Consider the following 23,500-nt stretch of genomic DNA (forward strand, 5'->3'; position numbering starts at 1 on the left):
AGGTTTATGAATTAACCAAACCGAGAAATGCATATGTACATATGAGTTTACTGGGCAATAGTGTGTTATATGCGGACTTACTCACCAAAAAAATCATATTAAAGCCTATCACAAGGCGCGAATCAGTAGTTTCTTCAACATACATACATACACTCTTTCTCACTAATAATTTTATATAAAGTGTTAAGCTTAGACTTGATTTCGAAGCAAGAAATTTATATTTATATATTTTTCCTTTTAATTTAAATAACATAAAAATAATTTTTTTTATATTTATTTTTTAAATTTTTTATTTTTTTATTTATTTACTTTTTTTTATAACTACGACGGTATGAAATAACAACAAATAATATTAAACATAAAATTTTATCAAAAGATAGCAATATAAACAAAAAAATAATTATTGTGGCCTATCTCAAGGCGCAAATTTTAACTATTATGTATTATTATGCAATTCTGTTATGAGGAACAGCCGCAAACATTAAATAATCAATAAAGTTGAACACAAAATAAGAACAGAACATAGAAACATAAGCAAAAACTTTATATTATTGCCTAACTTAAGGCGCAAAAACGTTTTATACAACTCAGGTAAAATGTAAAGCAAGCAACTTTTCCAATTGCTAAACGCTAAAACTTTAATTAAAGCAATAAGCAACTTGAACACACGCACACATATTTGCATATTTGCATTTGTATGTGTAGATTTGCAGTTGTTGCATTAGACAAATGAAGCATTCATGCAACAAACAATACTGTGGTAATTACAAATTGCAGAATTATTATGATTATTGTAATTACAGCATGCGACAGACGGCAAAGCTTATAAAAGCGCTACAACAAACAACTACAACATGCAGGCAACTTTTTACACAACACAAGCGCACCAATACACATGTGTATATATTACATATAAGCAAGAAAGCAGCAAAGCAAATTATTATGCAACTGCAAGCGCATTATGTAGCATGCCGCATTGCATGTATATGTGTGCGTCTGTGTGCATTAATATTAGTAAATTTGTGGCTGCTAAAATAGCGTCTATAGTTGCACCGGAAATGTAGCAAGTGACATCTCCGAGCCGTTGACATGTGTAGCTGCGCAGCGCTGGCGTGCATGCTACATAACTGTACATATGTAAATAGTTGATGCATATAATATACATATTTGCTTTGCTGGCAATGCACGCCGCCTGCTTTGCTCCCACACATGCACGCACACGTTTGGCAGCATATAATTTTCATCTAAATTGAATTAAATTAACATGCAATGACAGGAAATTTGCTTCACATGTAAATGCGCTGTAATGCCAGGCATGTAAACATATGTACTGGACTTTTTTCTTTCACTCAGCTTTGCTTACAGCTAATGTTTGTATATGTGGCTGTCTCTTGGGAGAGACATCACGTGCCTTCGCAATTGCATTTCACTTGAATTTGTACTTAATAAAGATCGCAATTAAAGACTAATTCAATAAGTTCACAATTTTGTGTAAAATATGCATTACGTGTGTGTGTGAGTGTGCGCGCAATGTATTTAAATATGCAAATTAGTTAATAATGAGTGAAAAAGAAGGGCGTTGCGGCTATGTACGCATATACTATTGCCTAGAAATGTATTTTCACGTTATTTTAATAGCGATGATGTACAGATTTTTAATAAAGTATTAAAATAATTCGTGGAAATAACAGAATACCAAGTTTAGATCCGTAAATTTTCACAGAAGATTTGTAAATAGCAATATAGAAGCATTATGGCATTGAAAGACGCTCATAGAAATGAAGGAATCCTAGCTAGATGAAGTGAATAGAAGCCATAAGGCATTGAAAGACGGTTTTGTATGACAGAAATGCCGCTTGAACGCCACAAAAAGTAGAAGTTGTGGCATCAGACTCTGGCAGGTGATGAAAGCTGGTTCTACGACGATAAACCTAAGTGCATAAAATCGTATGTGAAACCTGTTTAAACAACCAAATAAACGGCAAAGCTGAATCTCCATGACGCCAAGGTAATGTATTTGGTATTTGGTGGTATTAGAAATACGAAAAATGAGAGAACTCATTAATGCGTAACTCTACCGAAAACTCTTCACCAAATTTAGCAGAGTGCGCGACTTTACACGAGGCTATTTATATATATATTTATTAATATATATAACTTTCCATTATAACAACGTCGACTTCATATTGAATGGCCGTTTGAAAACCATTCGGAGAACAGTGGTTATGAAATTCTGCTTTACCCGTTCAAATAGGTCAAAACTTGTTCCTTCTGATTATCATTTGTTACAGTCAATAAGAAATATCCTTACTGGAATTTACATCAGAAAAGGGTTAAATAAATTGGCTTGATTTATGCTTGACCGCCAATCCAGCGCCGTGCTTTTGGCATGGAATCCACCAATTGCCAAAAAAATGTGCGAATATGTTCTAGCTACAGTTGGGCAATACTTTTAATACAACTGTTGTACACTTTTTTGTTAAAAAAAAGCTTTTAAAATAAAAAAACGGACGAATATATTTATAGACACAATAGTTATGGGCATTTAATAAAAAAATGCATACAAAACTTAGTCGAAGACTTTTCTGGTAGTAAAAGAGGTATGTAACATCGCTAAAACTTGGTGCCTGTCCGCAATATTTATTTATGCGCCTAATAGTAGGCAATATATTAGTATACGTGCCAACAATACAGGCAAAAACTTAGTTTTTTCACAACTTCAGTATACTTTATTGACTATACATTTGATTGGGGCAAAAATTCAAGCAATTTTATTACAAAAAAAATGTGTCTAATATAAAACAGATTATGTTTCTAATATAAGCAAGATTGATGGGAATTTAATCAGTGCTACATGCATTATAAAATGTTAATGTAAAAAACTAAAAAATACATACGAAACTTACTGGTAATAAAACAGGTGCATGAATTCGCTAAAGCTTGTGGGTAACATTTAAAAATGCGCCTAATGATATGTTACTATATATGCGATAGTATGGCCAACATTGCAGGTTACAATTTAGCTTGTTCGATATTGATTCAGATTTTTGATTGAGACCAAAATTTAAGCAATTTTATTTTGAAAAAAAAACTGTTTCCAATATAAACAAGTTTAGGTGATAAATATAGGCAATAATGCGGTATTCATTATTAATATTTGTTACTATTGTAATTCTACAAATTTGCTAATTTTAATATTTTGCACTGAGAAAACAATAACAGAACGCAAAATCATTCGAAACACGCATAAAATTAGCAATTTTAATATAAAAGTGGACGTATTTGAGACCACAACACAGAAAAATAACAAAATGCATAATTCCTTTTTTTATAAATTAAAAAAAAAAAATAAAATAAAAATTTAAATTATATATTTAAAACATTCACACACAAAAAATGTGCCTGTGTACATAATGTCGATACCACAAAAGCTGATAATTTAATGTTATGCAAGTATGCGGTGGTTGTTATACAATTAACCAACAACATTGCTACGAAAACACGAATTGCAGAAATTATTAAAAATAAATTAAAAATCCCGCGGATATAATTGTGGTTATACACATGTGCACACTCCACTGCAAAACGTTAACCAAATACAGAAGACACACACATACCAAAAAAATACTAAAATACTACAAAACCAAGTAGCTTTACTCACTAAAAGTGCACATAATCGAAAAAGTTGAAGCACTTTAAATAGAAGCACCCCGAAATTCACCGCAGGCAGAGCTTATAATACGAAAATTATGTAGCCAACAAGAAAAACACATTTCCAGCGTCTGCCTAGCGATTAAAAAGGTAAAGGCATCAACGTCGCTTTCATGTCAGCTGCCAGACAGCTGCAAACATAAGCGATTTGCCAGCCTGCCGCACATGCCGCAGCGCACAGGAAGCACTTAGCAGCCAACCCAGACATAAACAGTTAGTATACCGCTACGTTTTTTTCATTTACTGGCACTCGGTAAACACCTCAAACGCTGGCGAAGGTGTCTTAGAGGGCAAAAGCACTACAAACCGGCAAAAATTACACAAAAACACGAATGAGTATATGAAGAAAAATTACAAATTGCAAATGAAAGGCGCACAAAATGTTGCCGCTCCACCTTAAGGACACTAATTAAAAGAAACTTTTGTTTAATTAACTTGCTTAAACGCCGCTTTATGCTTAAGTGCGATTTTTTTGCAATGTTTTCTCCAATTTTTAGCCCTTTTTTGCACGAGCAAAACTTGAATGAATGAGTTGCAACATTTTTTTACACTTTGCCATTGCAATTGCTTTATTTTTGCGCCTGCTCAGCTTGGCAATGCAAGCAACAGAAGTGCACTTCAGCGCCAAACTCGGCTGGGTGCGGGGCGTATACGTAACGTGAATGCATTTTGCTTGCCACCACAGAGTCTTTCATTATAGAAAGAAAATTTCGCAACGAAAAATTTGCTAAACACAAATTGCACGAAACTCTTTAATGCTGCCTAAGTGCATGCAAGCGTTTTTTTTCCTCTCTGTGAGCGTGTAATTGTATGGCGGTCCGCATGGTTTTTTACAACCACATTTACGGAAAGTGTGCCTGAGAGTGTGTTGGTGTGTGTGTGTTTGGGTGTGGGTGTGTTTTGCGGAACAACTTGCAACACGCTATGAGTGTACACTCAAGTGCTTTCAAAAGTTTGTATGTACTTGTATGTATATATGTGTGCGCTTTTATATTACACCTTGTCGATTTGTGTTTGTGTTTGTGTGCGTTTGTTGGAAAAAAGAGCAAGCAGCAGCTTGAACGCCTTTCAAATTACCGATGGCACAAATTGCGACGCCCATCTAGTCATACACACCTCGCCTAACATATGAGCATATGCGCTACAACAACAACATCAGAGTCACATATGCCTCTAAGTTTGTGTGTGTGTTTATGAGCGTGTGTGTTTAGTATTCTAAGAGACGCCGCTGTAATCAAACTTACACTTACACGTGCAGCAGAGAACAGCAAAAAGGCAAGGACCTTTAATGCTGCTCACTTGCTTGCTATTACACGCACACACACAAATCCACACATATGCACAAGTGTACACTTGAAAGCTGCTGGTTGGCAGGCGAAGCGAGTCAGCAAAAGACAAAAACAAAAAAGCAAAACCATTTGCAAAAAGTGCAGTTCCATTATGATGCTGCCGGCCAGGTGTTATTATGTGGAAGCCAGTGTGGCGCGGTAGCTGTCGGTAGGGGCGTGAGAGTCTGCAATCGAACGGTCGAAGGATATACATGCTATGAAGCATGAAGTGGTGTGTAGGTGTGGCAAGTGCACAAAATTCAGTATTAAAGAAGGAAAGCAGTTAGAAAATGATAAATTTAAATTTTAGGTAAAATATATCTATTATATACATATATATGTATAATATATTACATATATGTATGTATATACCCATATTTATGTAAGCATTCTTAAATCTTATTATTGGCCACATTGTGGCAATATGCAATGCATACATATATGCGCTATATGTATTTAGTGCAACTGGATATAGTAATCGATAACCAACTACAGCTTTTTAAAACTGTTCTATGAAAACTGAACACAAAGTAACTAGTCCCGAAACTAGTCGTTTAGATAAAGCTGATTTCAAAAATGTTTTTTGTGTTTTTTTTATTACGATTTTTGTGTCAATGCTGTGAATTACAAATGTTATTTTCAAGAGTTGCCACCAAACTTAAAATAATCGTTTAAAAATTATTTATATTTTTTGTAATTCAATAATGTAATAAAATTACAAATATTAAATATAGAAGAAAACAATAAAAAAAATAAAAACACATAAAAGAAATTAAAACAAAAATAAAATTTAATTAATTAATTAAAAAAATTATATTAATTATTATTCTATAAAAATGATTAACTAATAAATTAATTATTTAATAATGTTAAAAACTACGAAAAAAATTAAACAATAATAAAAAAATATATTTTAATGCAAAAATAATTCAAGTAATTAACGAAAAATATTTTTTTTAAATATATAAAAATATATATGTATAATTTAATATTATAATAATAAAATAATATAAAAGAAAAAAAATAGAAATAAGGAATGCATTAAAAAATTAAAATTAATTAATTAATTAATTTAATTAATTCAAAAATAGGAAAAAATTTAAATATAGAAAATGAGAAAAAGTTAAACAATAACACTAAATAAAAAATTATTGAGTAATTAGCGAAAAATATATTTTAAAAATATGTAAAATTAGAAACATAACAAAATGTATAAAAATAACAACAAATAAAAAAATAAAACAAAAATAAAATAGATCTAATTTATTAGCAAAATTTAAATTAATTTTTTTCTTATCAAAATAGTTACTAATAAATTTATTAAAGTAAAAATCTACGAATAAAAATTTAAATTAAAATATTTCATTTTCTTAATTGAAATATAATTATTATTTCTTATAAAAATAGTTAACTATTAAATTTATTTATTTATTGAGATAAATAACTTAAATTAAAATTTTTAAATTATTTTTTTAATAAAAAAAAATTAAAACGTTAAAACCTACGAAAAAAAAAATTGTATGACGGATATGTTACACAAACATATAAAAATAATTAATTAACAAAAATTAAAAATTAAATTAATTTTAGTTCTATAAAAAATAGTAAAATGTTAAATTTATTTACTTATTTACTGTCGATTAATTTGCACAAACACATAAAATTTCATTAATTAATTTTAATTTAAATTAATTTTTGTTCTATAAAAAAGGTAATAACTATTTATTTATTTAAGTAACAAACTAGAAAAAATTAAATAAAAATTAAATATATTTTTTTTTATAAAAATAGTTAATTTATAAATTTAATTTAATTAATTACGTTAAAATCTACGAGAAAAAAATTTATATTAAAATTAAATAAACATTTTTTTTTATAAAAGTAGCTAAGTAATAAGTTACTTAACTTATTTAAGTAAAAAACTACGAAACAAAATTAAAAAAAAATTAAATAATGATTAAAATATAGCAAAAAATATATTTTTTAAATATATAAAGTACAAACTATAACATAAAAATATTAAAAATGCAAAAAAGGAAATGATGAAGTTAATTAATTATATATAAAAATATATTTTAAAAGTTAAAATAGTAATAAAATATAATCAAACATAAAGTTCAAAATAAATTTATTTCAAATATATAAATTTACTCTGAATATTTTTTATAACTATTAAAAAATATTACTAAAATAATTTTATTAAGAAATACTTGTATTTTGAAAAATTTATAAAAATAAATTTGTTACAAAAAAAATTTATAAAATTTATATTTATAAAAAAATTATAAAAAAAAAATTTAAGACTAATTTTTTTCTAAATTTTTTTTAATATTATTATTTTTTTTTTTTTCAAATGATAATAACACTGATTTTGTTTCTTTTCTTTTTTTCAGATTAAAAAAGGTATGTACCAACTTTATGGCATTTGTTTGCACATCTGCTTGCATATTGGTAAGTTTATGTTTTAGAACACAACTGCTTTAAAAAACTTAATTATTTTAACTTTCAAGGTCAATTTCATTTATGCATGCACAGTTTACCTCTTTCTCTTTCAAAATTTTTTATGAATGCCCCTTCTCTTCCAAACAAATATGACTTTATTGCCCACCACTTGCAACAACATGTCCCATAAAACCACATTTAATCGATTTCGTTGAGTTATGAAAATTACTTTTGCACTGTGTGAGTTAAACGAAAGCAACTACTACACTTAACGCGCTCAAATGCACTTTTTAATAACTTCAAATTAAACACTCAAGCAAAAACGGCTACTTTTATGTGGCAACTACGGTGACTGTCATAAAATAACAATTAAGCGTTGTGGCAACACACAACACCGATTCCCGCGCACGCACATGCACTTGCCGCCACACAACAACACAGCAGCTCACCACTGGTTGGCCTCATAAAATTTCACGTAAACAAGTTGCTTAATTAAATTATGACCAAACATTGTAGAATTGCAGTTATGGATACTTAACACAAACTTAAATTACTTACGTAAGTAAAAATGTATGGCGCACGGGCAGCCATTTGAGTGTGAGCACACACTGCATTTACGCATACAGACTCAGATATAGTACATATAGATGTGTGTGTAAGGACTTATGTATGTATATGTAAATATATATCTATAACCCTAGCACCCGTTATAACGGTGTAAAGTAAAACGCGAGTGCAGACTTGCAAGCAATAAAAGTTTACAACACCATACAGACGTTGCCACACACACGAACACCCTGTGAAAGTCTTCATATATACTGCACAAGTTGAGCTTTGTTGGCGTTGTTGTTGTCGTTGCACTTTCATTGTCATTGCACAACGAGGAACTGGATAATTCGAGCTCATAAGCAACATGCCACATGCCACACGCCGCACACCAAAACACCACGCAGTGGCTGAACACCTCACGTGGCACGCGCGTTTGTGCATTTGCTGATATTTTCTCATTGTGTTGCAAGCAAAATGCGCAAAACTGCAACGAGCGCTGAGTACGTTTTTCTGTATGCCGCGTAGTGCTGCATAGAAGTGTGAGTGACGCTGTAACCAAGGCTGCAGCCCCCTCCACAGTTGTTGCATGAATATAGGGTTGCATGCTGTTGAGCATATAAATGCACATTGTTGCAGGCGTGTGTGGCACGCTGAATTTTTAGCCAAGAAATGGCGTTGCGGAACTACGGTATTGCTCATATTGTGCTCTTCATATTTCTTCTTATTTTCTGTGCGCGTGTATGTGTGTATTTTTAGAAAATAAAGGCATAACGGCTTTTGTATCTGCTATCCTTCCGGCATTCGCGTTGCAGCATACAAAATGCATTACATTACATGCAACACGCGTGCGTGTGGGGTATATGAAATGAGCATCCATTATGGTTAAGCCAAGAAATGGCAGCAGACTTTGACTCGCCATAGCGAGCTGAACTGGATAATGTCGGATATGTTGCACAAATACATGCAGAGCATTATTTCTTAGGGTTATGGTATTAAAGTATTGCAAATGTCGGGTGCGCGAAATTAACTTTACGGCACTTAAACTAATAAAATTCACATTCAGCAGAGAAAAATATTTGGAAAAAAATTTTAAAAATGTTTTAATATAAAAAAAAAATATATATATATATATATATATATGTATATACATATATATAAAATATTATTATAAATTGAAAAAATGTTGTTTAACAAAACTGAAAATATTGAAAACAATAAAAAATAATAGTAAAAATAAACAAACAAAAAATAATAATTATGTCGAAGTCAAAAAATATAGTAATATACATATTGTACAAATGTCCTTTTATTTAAAAATACATAAAACACTATAATGCAATAAATTAAATAATTAAAAATATTTTGCAAAAAATATCAAAATAAATTAAAAAGTATAAAAAATAATTTTAACAATTATAAAAAAAACAAAAAATATAAAAAAATAAAAAACTAAAAAAACACACATTAAACTATATTTAAAAAAAATTAAACAAAGACAACCAAAAATAAATAAAAAAATATTGAAAATAATATCAACAGAAATATAAAATAGTTGAAATAAATTATAATTAATAATAATATAACATTTAAAAAAAGTTGTTATACAAACTAACTAGAATAAATTATATCAATGTCAATGCCAATGTAATAAAAAAAAACAAAAAACCGATTAAAAAACACAAAAATAATTTTAAAAATTTAATAAAAAATTAAAAACTAAAAACTAAAAATAATATAAAAAAGTATATTTTAAGAAAACTTTCAAAAGGATATTGAAAACCAAAAATGCTGAAAATAATGTCAAAAAAATGTACAACAAATTAAAACAATTATAAAAAAATAAAAAAAAAAGTAAATAAATACAAAAAAAAATAATATATATGTAAATATCTTCTTAATAAAAAAAACATTAACACAATAACCAACAGTTAAAAAATTAAAAAAATATTAAAAAAAATAAATAGCTAAAGCCAAACAAAAACATATTTAATATCTGCTTATTAAACAAATTTTAAAACAATTAAAACAAAAAATAATTCAAAAATATTGAAAATATATAAAAATAAATTTAAAAGTAAAAAAAAAAAACTATTTAAAAAACTTAAAACTAAAAATTATAAATTAATTAGTAAAAATAATTAACAAAAATATGTTGATATAAGTAATATAAAAAAATTAAAAAAAATTATTATTTTAATTCTAAAACATTTAAAAGAAGATTTTGAAAGAAAAATATGCTATAGATAAAATTAAAAAAAAAACATAAAAATAAAATATTTATAAATAATTAAAAATAAAACTAAATATATGCAATACTTTATATAAATTTTCCATTTCGTGTCATTTGAAGTCTAAAACTTAAAATACAAAACTTTCAGTCCATAACGCACACAATTAGTAACACCTGCAATGTGGCAAGTAGTGAAACATTAAACACGAAAGTCAATAAATTCTTAAATTTTGTTGCTATAATTAAATTCGTTTAAAAATTTAACAGCAAAGTGTTGCAAAACAGCGCTAAACTTTCAAAGGCTGCAGCAATAACCAAACAAACGCCTGAAACAAAAACAAATTACTAGGCCAGCCTACAGCTTCGAACACACACACACAAACAAATGAAGAAACACAAAGTCAGCTCCAATTTTGTGTTAAGAACTTTTGCCTCCCAAGCGGCTATTTTAGGCTCTGCCAAGCCCGTCTAGCCTTTAAGCGCCGACATCTGCCATTTTCACAGCCTTTCGCTCAGTTATTGCGCTCTCGCTCTCTCTCAACTACGCCAACACTCTTGCTGACAAAATTTTCATAATTGAATTAAATCATAAATTTCAATTTGCAATCGTTCGCCTAAATGAAATTACACAACAAGTAGCAGCAGCGGCTGGCCAGCAACGGCAACGAAGGCGACGAGGAAGAGCACGGAGAGGGAGACGACGTCAAGGCGCGCATAAAAGTGTTGGAAAGTAACGACAATGCAAAGTCAAAGCCCACAGAAAGTGGCAGTTCACATAGCATGTAACATTGGTGACACTAGGCCCACACCACCACACACATATACATGAACGCAAACACAAACAACAATATGTGAATGTCTGCCTACCGAAAACAATGAAAATTTGTTTGAGAAAATTCGAAATCGTTCGTTCAACTGCCAACTGCTTTGCACGCACGCGTTTGTTTGTTGCTGGCGTTGCTGTTGCTGCTGCAATGGCTGGCTGCAGCCGACATTTGAAAGACAATTGCTTAAGCAAATAACAGTGGGAAAACAATTAAAACAGCTGAAGTAGCAGAATTGTAGGAAAGTTAGCAAAAACCAACGTCCAAAAATGAAAAAAGGGGTAATTCAACGAGACAACACAGTGGCGTTAGGCAACGATGGGGTGCCATAGAGATAAAAAGTGGTATTACAAATTTTAAAAGCAACAAAATATAAAAATAGTTTCTTATGGCTACACCGAAAGTAACTAGTTAGGTAACCACTTACCTTATAACTAGTTGCAAACTAGTTCAAAGGTACAAAAATTATAGTTATAAAATTCAATATAATAAACTGTAAAATCTACAAAATATAGAAATAGTTGCCAACAATTATACTAAAAGTAACTAATTTTGCAACCATTTATCTTATGACTAATTAGAAACTAGTTTCAAATTACACAACTATAGTTGAAAAAATCGGTATAATAAACTGTAAAATCACACAAAATATAAAAATAGTTGCAAATAACTATACTGTAATAACTAGTTGCGCAACCAATTACCTTATAACTAATTGGAAACTAGTTTCAAATTACAAAAATTTTATTGCGAAGTACATTTTAGAAAATTAGTTACTGTATAACACCCAAAATTATGCAAAGTTTTCCATTATCGCTTTTTGCAAAATCATTTAGGCTGATTTAACCAAATACACGCGCTGCTTGCTTTCTTAACAATATTAACTATTGCTATTTTTCAAAACTCAAAGTACAGTTAGCGAGCTTTTGCACTATGCACGCCACTGACAAGCAGCTAAGCAACACAAAACAACAACAACAATCAAACGACAAGAAATCTAGCTGCAGATTTCGGTTGAACAAACAGCAGCGAGATACACAAACACAACAGCAACGATTACCAAAAGCACAAACCGACCTGACAACAGCAAAAGCAAGCGTTGACAGCCAGCAGAAAAAAAAAACACAAACAACAATATTGGACAACTGTCAAGCAAGTTTTAATTGAATTTTGTGAAAATTGCGAATTCGCTTCTTCCATGATTTCTTCTTACAACAGCAAATTTAATTGTCAACGCAGCACGTTTGTGTTGCCTGAAAACCGTTTGTTTATTAAGTGGCTGCACAAGCGGTTGTTGCACTTTTCACCAGCGAATAAAACAAAACTGTGCGAGGCAGTGAATACAGAGCACTGCACCAGCAATTAAGCCAAGACAAAGACTTTGAGAAAACAATAACAAATAAAAAAAATAAAACTTAAAATAATTATTAAAATGCATATGAATAGCAGATTAATATTCAAAGGCGCGGCGCAGCAGCCAAGCAACTTCTACTTGGCTTTAGCTGCCGAATATGCCAATTGACAATGGACAATGTCACCCCACCCCAAAAACTTGCAGCAGGCAGCAGTGAGCAAACTTTATCTGCACTTCGACAAGAGCAAACGGCGCTCCGTAGCCTCCTTGCTTCATACTTGGCTCCAGCTGCCCATACTTTCTCTCTATTTCTTCCTTTCTTTCATTTTTGTTACCCGAAATTTTCATCAACTTCCGCTGTTGGCGTTGAAAATTATTGCTGCATACATAAATATACAATATATATATATATATGCATGTATTTTGCGTAACAATATGTATGCATGAGTTGCTGTATGCAAACAATTTTAACCTTATCAAATATTTATCACATTGCTGACGACGCGGCGTCAACTTGCTTCGGATCAGCATGAACTCCGACTACAGCAACAGCGAGCAAATGGCTTGTTGTCACAAATATATGAATGTGGGATACATCGAGAGATATGCTTGTGTTGTGATAACGGAAAACTTTTAAATGGCTTTCAATGTTTCGCACTTTTATGCGGTCGCCTGTGTTTTAGGGTTTTTTTCTCTTTTTTTACTCACTGATTTCATACATTTTCAAAAGTTGTGCATAATTGCTGGCAGTGAAGTGTTCTAAGTTCTATTGTAAATGCAGAGTGTTGTGCGGCAGCATTTCACTTAGCTGGCCGCCATTGCGTATGAGTGATCTCGATGTAAGGGTTTTTGCCGCTTTGAGCACTTAAATAAAGCTAGTTTTAGCCTGCTATAACGCAAAATTTAATTCGATAGATAGCAATAAGGACACGAAAAAACTGATATTTGTTGAAAATCGGTCAGTAGTAAGCCAAAATATAAAGATTTATTGCTGTTTGCTAGGAGTTCACCATAAGATAAAGAATATTATATTTTATAAGGAAATAAAATATATTTTTGTTAAAAACTATAATTTTTTAGTACAAAATTAAGTGGTTGCGTCAAATATTTCACACTGGATTTACTTCAAAAAAGTGCAAAAGTCGTTACTTTACCACAAATTCTCATATTAAAGCCAACAAGAAGCTATAAGCTGTTGTTTCAAAATTTTTTTAAAAATATAAATTTAAAGAAAACATTGAGTTATTTTTGAAAAATTGAAAGAAAAGAGATGCTTCTATTTTCGGTTTTTTCAAAATTTAATTTGTTACTACTTTTACTTAATGAATATATTTTAGCAAAACCTAACGTGATATTTTTTTAACTATAAGCTGCTGTTTTACAAACTTTAAAAATTATAAATTTAAAGAAAAATCTAAAAGATTTTTAAAGAATTTCAAGAAAAAAGATACGTTAATTTTCGGTTTATTAAAATTTAAAATTTTTACTCTTTAATAAATATATTTTTAGCGAAAGCTAAGTTGATATTTTTGGAACAATAAGCGGTTGTTTCACAAAATTTTTAAAAATATAAAATAAAAGATAAATCTGAATAATTTTTGAAAAATCGTAAGAAAAGAGATACTTCTATTTTCGGTTTATTCATATTTTAAATTATTGCTGTTTAATGAATATTTTTAGCGAAACCTGAATTGATATTTTTGGAATTATTATTTAGAGAAGCTGATCAATATATACATACATAAGTGTTATATATAATGAACAAGCAAATTTGAATGATTTCAGAACTTCGCAGAATTAAACTATACATGTATAAAATTTTTGAACGCACGTATATAACGCCTTAATTATTTACACATTGCAATTATGCTTTGTCCGATTAATATCATTTTCATTTCAAATTAATTTCCTTCCGATGACTGATTAGTGACAATATTCTATTAAATAAATGAAAAGACAACGAAAACTGACTTAACTAAACTTTATATATACATACATAACTAAATCTCAACACACAAGCAAACATATACAGATAACTCACCACATCCACCAAAACAAGTTGAGGCTCACAGAGAATTTTCAACTGCATATTTGCATGTAAAGTATATATATGTGTACAAATGCACATACAAATGAGTTCGCAATGCAACTCTACCCACACACACACTCACACAGTTCCACATACACCCACATAGCATTTTTCGCAACCATAATTGCACCGCAAATGTAAAGAATAATGGCAACAACAAGCACCAGCAAAAAAGTGCACGAAAAAAGGATGAAAATGAAATGGCATAACGGTGCAACGCGCAACAAGCGCAACGCAGCAACATTTCAAAGGAGGGCACTATTAGCGAACGAACGCCAGCAGAGTGGCAAGCACAGCTGCTGGCGTACCATTTCTGGCAGCATATTGCAGCAGGCATTGCATTGCCATTGCAGCGCCATTGTCGTTTGGTATTCATATTTGCTTGTCACCTGGTTGCTTACTGATTGTAGGGTTGCTGTTTGCGGCGTGCGTCGTTGCTCCCTCTTTTGCTGTGCAATTACCGTTGGTGTGGCGCTTTGCACGTGCTGTTGACACGCTTTATTAAAAACCGAGAAAAAAATCATAATAAAAGCATTGCTGCCACATTACGCCACCACGCGGATATATGAATTTGAATGGGTGCATTTGTGGCATTGCGGAAAACAGAGAGGCGAAACAGGCGTCTAATACATATGCCGATGAGTTTTAAGCGCGTTCTCGACTGTGGTGCCGATACTTACATTTATGTATGTATGTATGCACCTGTATGTGTTATGTATGTATGTGTAATGCATGCATGCATATGTATGTCTTATGCATGTGTTAGCAATTTTTCATTATTGATATGCGCATACACATGCCACACATCCTTTACATAACCAAATGAACGGTATTTTATATACTGTCGTTCAAATATATGCAAATTGTGTAGCGGTAAAACGCTGCTACAACGCTCGCACTTCGCTGCACTTGGAAATTTATTCATAAACTTCATTTATTACGCTACTTTAGACAGTTGCGAAACGCGCCACATACATTTATTGCACCGCCGCGCGCTTGCTTGCGTGCGTGTGTGTGTTGCGTTGGGTTGTGCGCACTAAAAATTAATTTATGGCTTCATCCAACTTTTGGCAAACTTTTTGATATACACGCAGCTTAAACGGCGCAACACGGCGTATAAGTGATGCACTTACGCAAAAGTTACTTGGCGTTTTAAATGTTGCGAAACTTTAATATGCCGTTATAACTGTTTTTTTTTGTTTTTTTGTTTTTTTTTTTTTGTATTGCTACTTTATCATTGCGGAGTATTTTAGCTTCATTGTTAGTTTTCATTTTCATGCCGTACTTATTTGCATTATTGTAATATATATTATAAGATTATGCTCTTTTTATTGCTTTGTTAGGGGAGAGGGAATTTGATAATTCTAAAAAATTAAAATTATACAAAAAAAAAAATTAAACATATATTTTCGGAGTTTTTTTATAAAATTAAAATATAGAGAAGACTTCTTAAAAACAAATGTAATGAAGAAAAAAATATTATAAAAAAAATAACTCAGCGAAAATTGAAAAGATATATGTATGTTTAAAAAATTTTGTTACGCAATATTTTTATAATTTCCTAGTAAAAATAATTATTTAATTTGATTTAAAATATTATTAAAAAAAAATTATAAAAGAATTTATTTTACAATAATTACCAAAAATGATTTAATATGTCATTACGCATAATAAAAATATTAAAAAAATTATATTAACATGAAAAAATTATATAAAAATTAAAAAATTATAAGAAACGACACAAAATTATTTTTGATCTTTTTTTGGAGAATAAATCCTTTTATAAAATTCATTTTTATTATTATTATTAAAAATTTGTTTGAAGAAAGCGAGTTTTAATATTTTTAATTACGATAAAACGTATGCAATATTTTTATGGAAAATTTAATTTTTATATTTTTTTTTGTATTATTATTATTATTTAATAATAATGCATAATATTTATGTAACTATATAATAAAACAACTCACAAAATATTTTTTTTTTTACTTTCAATGAATTAAATTTTATATAATACTATTTTTTTCATATATTCAATAAAAAATTCATTAAATATGTATTTTGTAAATTCTTAAGGTTTAAAAAATGCGTATTTTTCGCATAATTAAATTTTATAAAAATTTACTATTTTTTTAAGAAATGCGTTTTGTAAAAATCTATAGAAATTACCAAAAAAAATATAAAAATATATTAAAAAATATTAAACCATATATAAGTATTAAAAAAAGATAGTAATTTTTTTTTAATTTTTATTAAAGTTGAATTATGCGAAAAAATAAAATATAAGAAAACAAATTAAAAACAAAAAGCAACTCTTTAGAACTATTTTTTTTTTTTTTTTTGAATTTTTTATATAATAAATCAGATGCATATTATAAAAAAAGCTAATAAAAAATATTTAATGAGTGTTATATATAATATAAGAAGGCAAAATAATTTAAAAAAAAATAATTCTTGAAAACAATTTTTTTTTGTATTTTTTATGTTGTAAATTAAATATTATGCATATATATTAAAAAAACACTAATAAGAAAATATTTAACGAGTTTCTTACATAATATTAAAAAACAAAATAATAATAAAAAAAAATTATTTCTCCCAAACTAATTTTTGTTTTTAGGGTTTTTCTATAGTAATTGAAATATTATGCACATTTATTCAAAAAAAAATTATAGTAATATAAAAAAATATTATAAAAATTTGATTCTTCATAAAAATATTTTATTGTAATTTATTTGGTAATTAAAAATATTAGAAACCGATTATTTTACAAAATCAAAAAAATGCAATATATATAACAAATGTTCAAAAAGGTTCAAAAAATTTGTTAAATTCAGAATTTAGCAAAAAAAAAAATTGATTGAAAAAATTAATTTAATAATAACGAAAATTTAATAATTTTATTTCTTTAAAAAAAATTTTGCTGCATTGCACACAAATATTTTTTTCCTCTAAAAAAAATATGAATTTGTATTATCAAAATTTCATTACGCCTTTTTATCTCAAAACTATGAAATATTCATAGCGCAATACAGTTATTCACGCATTCCTGCATATATTTATTGCATTTCACAATTTCATTGTCGCGTTCAATCACGCCACCGCGGGCCCACTAACGCTACTACACACCGCCGTAAACGCGTTTTTCTCTACAAAACATTTCCAACTTTTCCGCTTTGTGCTTTGCGCTCGGCATGAGTGACATTAAAAAATGATTATTTGAAAATAATTGCCTTTCTTTCCCTGCGCTTTTGTGCAAAGCCAAAAATTATACATAAATTAACACAGCGACGAATATTTAATTGTGCGCCGAGTGGCGGATGGACGAGTGGCGCGGTATCGTGAACATTCCTGCCGCCGCTTTTTCCTTTTTAGTCTACTCGGCAAGTTTTTGTTTTGCTGCTTTTGAATTTTGAGTTTTCGGCGGGGCGGTCGGCCGGGCTCATTACATGCTGTAGCGCATCCTTTTTCCGGGCCGCACGAAGCGCTCAACTACAAAAGCATATTTTTGCTTTGTTTCGCAGTTTTATTTGAATTTAATTTTTTTCTTCCTTTTTGATATTTACTTGGCTCGGCTGCGCACTCGCGCGCTATCTGCTGTCACGGCAATTGTAGTCAGCGCCATTTTTGCCGCTGCCGCGCTTCGCATAATTACCCGCATTAGCATAAATTTGAATTTCAACTAACCCGCCCGTGAGTACACCCAACGCGAAGGCGCTGCTATTTGTAACACCAAAAAGGCACCCTTTACTTACTCCCACTCTTTTTAAATCTTCTGCTTCTCTTTCTTGCTTTTTTTTACTGACGCTTAAAAATGCCATTTATCATTCGCTTGTTCCATGCACACACACCACTTGAGTTATGTGCAGCGCTTGCCACTAGCCTTGCAACATTGTGTCTTTGCCTAAGTTGCACTGTGCTGCTTCTAATTAGACACAAAAGGGCTGCAAATTCTCTGCAAATAACCAAGAGCCATATTTTCTTAGCTTTTCAAAGCAATTTTTTTGCTTGTTGTTGTTGTCGCTTTGTGTTTTTTCGTGTTGGCTGCTGCTTAAGCAGAGCGTGCTCCGCCTTGAGGCGTGTAAGCAGGTCAAAAACTCTTGCTGCCACTTCAGAAGTGCAACCGTGCAGGGAGCCAGCCGTTAAAAAAGTATGAAATAGCACTCTAACGGCAGTTGGAAGTATGCAGCAAGCAGGTGGCTCTCGAGCGGCTTAACGGCAGTGCGAAAAATCAGAGTTGAGCCGAGCGTGTGTGCGGCTGGCGAGTGGCAGTGGTGTGGTGGCAAAAAATGCGGGTGCTTGCAACCCACAGAGAGAAAGATGAAGAACGAAAACACGCTTGAAAGCGGAATGTAAATGTAAAATGCAAATCAAGCAGAAATTAGGAAAACAAAAAAAATGTGGCAAGTGTGCCCAAAAGGTAGCAACTACAAGTCTTGCCCAACGTACTAAGCACGTGCCACAAGCAGAACGTGCAATAACTAGCAAGCCACCGCAATGCAACAAGGAAAATAAACAACTGCAGCAAACAACAGCAACAACAAAAGCGACGCTGTAAAAAGTTGTAAATGCAAAATGTTGCAGTGCTCGTATTTTACACGAATTTTATGGGTTAAGCGAAACAAAGCAACCTTGTCAATTGGCTGGCCGAGCGCCCGCCCGCCGCCTGCCGCCTGCATGTAATTTGTCTGTTGCCAAGTGACAGTTGTCGCATGCTCCACACACACACACATATACACTCACTTACACTTCACAAAAGTAAATTTCGTTGCATTCCGAGCTCGCGGCCTTCAGGCCCATACCCATTGTAGTGGACGACAAGTCGTCGCACATTGTGTCTCTTCGGCAATGGCGGCGTTGCAGCTGTCAATGAGTGGCTGTCGCTGCAGCAGTTGTCCTGGGGCCAAGTGGCGGCACTTCAGCGCTCCACACACACTCTCTCACACACACATACACGCACATGTGTATAGTAAAGAAGCACACTCCGCTTAAGTATGCAGGCATGCATGTACGTGATTTTCGCCAACACATTAATTATGGATGGACGCGTAGTTCGCGACGCGGCGTTTCGACATTTCGACGCTTCAGCGCTTGCCTCAGAGCGCCTGCAACAGCCAGTCAACACTCGGCACGTTTTTGTGCTGTGGCATTTTTAATGCGGCACCACTTAAAATTACAGTTTTAATTAGAATCGTCCTCGAAGTTGTCTGCTGCAGCTGGCAAAGCGCCGGCAACAACAATGGTAGAGGGTGTAGTAACAGTAAAAGTGGTGCGCCACCGCATTGTTGCAAATTTAATGTCGATTTAATGAGACTGTCTGCTGTGCGTTCAATTTCGTTGACATTCTATTAAGTATTCAGCAGTTTTGTACGGTGACACGGGGCGTATGAGTGATGCCAAAGTGGCTAGTTAGAGAACATATTTAAATTTTCATTGTATGTATGTATATACCATATATGTTTATATAGCCACACACAAAACCAAATTACATACACACATACATACATACAAACATATATATATATATAAATTTGTACTCCCGCATTCCTGCATATTTCAACACATAAATAAGTAACAGACATATATTGCTCCACGATCGCACTAAATTAGCGCTCCACACACACAAACACCCACACAAATTCACTATGTGTTGTCAATAATTGCACGTAAATTAATTTTTAATAATTTTCAAAGCGTTGCGCTTCTGCTCTAATTAGCCTTTATTGGCTCACAACGGCGCAAAGCCCACAGCACCACACACAAACACACACACACACGCATGTCACTGGCAAATATTGAAATTTGTCGAAAACACTGCTGCTGACCATAATTAAATATATTTACCTAAATGTGACAGCATAATTGCTTTTCATTTTGTGGCATTGCGCGGTAGCGCGCCACCGATTTCTGCCTGAACGCTTGCAAATTGAAATATTGGCAATATTTACCTTTGTCTAGTTTGTATTTGCCAATAATTTTAACTTTATTGCAGCTTGTCCACTTATTTTGCTATATAAATATAATTATTTGTTTAACTAAAAGGCAGAAAAAAAATGTATTTGTCAAAAACACAAATTTAGAGCCAATTAGAAATTTCGCATGCCGCTTCGCGCGCTGACAGTGGAATTAACACATTTCAACAAAACAACAAACTATGAAGGGCTCAGCTGGTTTGTGCTGGTCGAAAATATATAAATACATTGGAATTATGAAACTTTAAATTTATTATGAAGTTTCGAACTTTGTTTAGAAAATTTATGATGAAATAAAAAAATTTATTGCGCAAAAGCTTGTTCTAGGGCCGTTGATAAGCTACATATAATTTGATATATAACTTGTTAAAAAATTTAGAAAAGTACTATATTGTAATATCATTTATTTTTTTGGCCTGATCTGTTTGTTTTTTCATTTTTTTTAATTTTTACTTTATTTTTTAAATTTTTGTTTTATTTTAAATTCTGTTAGTTTTATGTTGCATTATTATTAATTCTTTATTCCTTAATTAAAATTTTTATTGATTTTTTTGTTTCATTTAAACTTAATTTTTTTTATTTATTTTATATTAGTTTTTACTACATTTTTTCTAGTTTCTTATTTATTTATTTATTTCTTTTTTTTAAATTTAGTAATTTTCTTCATTATTATAATTAGTTTTATTTTGTAATTCTTTTTTTTTTTTTTAATTAGTCTGTAATTTTTTATTTCTTATCTTTGATATTTTTAATTTTTTCCTAATTTTTTTTAAGTTTTCTAATTTCTTTTTTTAAATTTAATTAATTAATTTTACTTTATTTCTTTTAATTGATTTTTTTTACTTATTTTTTAAAATTTGCAGTTGGCTCAAAATTTCAATTACCTTTCGTTCACTGACTGTGATTTTTTACTCGCATTGATAGTTTCTAATTAAATTTTATTGTTTTTTAATTTTTGTAATCTTCTTAATTATTTTTTAGTTAAACTTTGTAATTATTTTTAATTTTGTTCTAATTTTTTACATTTTTTAATTTTTTCTAAATATTTTATTTTTTTTTAATTTTATTTTATTTTTTAATTCTTTTATTATTTTTTTTTAATTTTCACTTGATTTTTTGTAGCTTTATTCTTTAATTTTTTTATATTTTTTTTTTAAGTTAAAATTTTCGACCAAATGGTCTCAATATCACCAAACAAAGGTAGTAGTTTCCGAAAATTATTCTTGTCAGTGCAAATCGGAGTCAAGAATGATAAAGTCTTTTTTTTCTTTTTTTTGTAGAAATCTACATTTGATTTTTTAAATTTTTTTAACATTTCTCTTTTACTTTAATTCTTGAAAAGTTAGCATTTTAGGTTATGCTTCGACGACATAAACAAAAAAAAAACTTAAAAAGGACAGCAATTTTTTGAGCTTATGACCAGTTCTTGTCATATTTTACAAAATATATGAAAATCAATATTATTAAAAATTATTGAACAAATTCAAAAAATTCAATTTGGCGTGAGGTTTTCTCTTCGAAGACTCTTTAGAGCGCATAATTCCAACTAATTCAAATCAAAAAACCCAAATCAAGTGCACTGACACCAACTGAGTTGGAAAATAAATTTGAAATATTATAGTAATAACGTAATAAAAGTGTTATTAGCACAAATTGATGGCCATAAAAAGCCGACTTTCTACATGCAATTAAATTAGGCTTATGTTTTGTTGCCGCGAAACGAAGAAAGAACGAAATTTTTTGCTTTATTTCCACAACTGGGGAGAGTTTTATCGCACACAATGTGTTTATTTTATGCGCACATTCTCTATAACCTTGCAACCCCTTGAAGTCGGCTTTGTTTGCCGCTGCTTAAAAGTTCAACAGACCTAACCTTTCTTTTGTTGCGCCCAACTGCTTTAACCTTTCGCCAAAAAGCAAAAAATGGCTGCCTAATTTCAAGTAAGAAGTTCCTCGAAGAAATCTGAGCCTTTTTGGCCGAAAGCATGGCAAGCAAAGTAAATCAAAAACAAGCGAATCAGAAAGCCGTCATTAAAAGCAAAAGCGAGAACCCCAAAAAAATTAAAAAAAAGTGAACAGAAGAAAATTAGCGCAGAAAAAACGTCTGATTTTAATTCAATATTCTTGGTTCGCGGCACGATCCGCCTGAATGGCTTTTAAAATGAAATACAATTAGGCTAAAACCGCAAGCACACCAACACATGCACATACTCGTATTATTGCTTTTAAAGCACGCTTGAATTAAAGTTTCGTTAATGTATTTATTTACATTTGAATGTGTGTGTGTGTGTGCAAGTCAAAGTAAAATATTATAATCAAACTAAAATCAAGTGCATCCAGCAAAAGCGCTGCCGGTCGAGCGCTGTTTAAATTCATAATTTTTTCATCAGCCATTTATACTTTATCTATTTTGCGCGGCGGAAGCCAGCATGTATTTGTAATGTTTGTGTGTGTTTAAGCATCGTGTGCGCTACCCGCAAAGCGCGCTGGGCAACAGCAAAGTTCAGCCAATATATAAGCGCTTGTCCTTCGATAAATTCGACACTCCCCACACACACACACATACTTTTTTAAACATGCACATCTAAAGTGTCGAAGCGCAATTTTTTCGTTTGACACTTTCTCGTTGCAACCACTCGCCGCTCACCCGACTGCCTGGCAACCGGCAGCGCGGCAAAAACTTTTGCTTTTGAATTATAAATTTTTCGCGCACCGCTTTCACGCGTTAATGTTGTTTCGTCGTCGACTTTTTCCGTGATTTTTTTCGTCATTTCCACTTTCGGTGATTTTGTTTGCTTTTTTGGGTGAGAAAAAATGGAAAAGTTTTGCGGTTGCATATTCAAATTTTCGACAGTGCCAATAATGTTGTGGTGTGGTACCAACCAATATACATATATGTACATACATATTTATTTGTACATATATACATTTACATTAGTTTGCTTGTATGTGTAACGGTTGTTGCTTGTGCAGTTGTGTGTTTATCCATCAGCTGTTTGCC

The 23,500-nt window shown here is 31.1% G+C and overlaps 2 protein-coding genes across 3 annotated transcripts in view; one reads left to right on the top strand and one right to left on the bottom strand.

The window, feature by feature from the left end:
• The window catches only part of LOC126759906 (cation-independent mannose-6-phosphate receptor), a 152,037-nt gene that overhangs the window by 9,581 nt on the left and 118,956 nt on the right, over positions 1 to 23,500 (bottom strand). The window lies entirely within an intron of this gene.
• The window catches only part of LOC126759898 (protein toll), a 34,693-nt gene continuing 18,646 nt past the window's right edge, over positions 7,454 to 23,500 (top strand). The window contains exon 1 of the mRNA XM_050475085.1: positions 7,454 to 7,490. The gene's annotated coding sequence lies outside the window, so the exon portion shown is untranslated. The remainder of the gene's footprint in view (positions 7,491 to 23,500) is intronic.

Source organism: Bactrocera neohumeralis, chromosome 2 (assembly GCF_024586455.1).
Source record: "Bactrocera neohumeralis isolate Rockhampton chromosome 2, APGP_CSIRO_Bneo_wtdbg2-racon-allhic-juicebox.fasta_v2, whole genome shotgun sequence".
NCBI classification, from domain to species: domain Eukaryota; kingdom Metazoa; phylum Arthropoda; class Insecta; order Diptera; family Tephritidae; genus Bactrocera; species Bactrocera neohumeralis.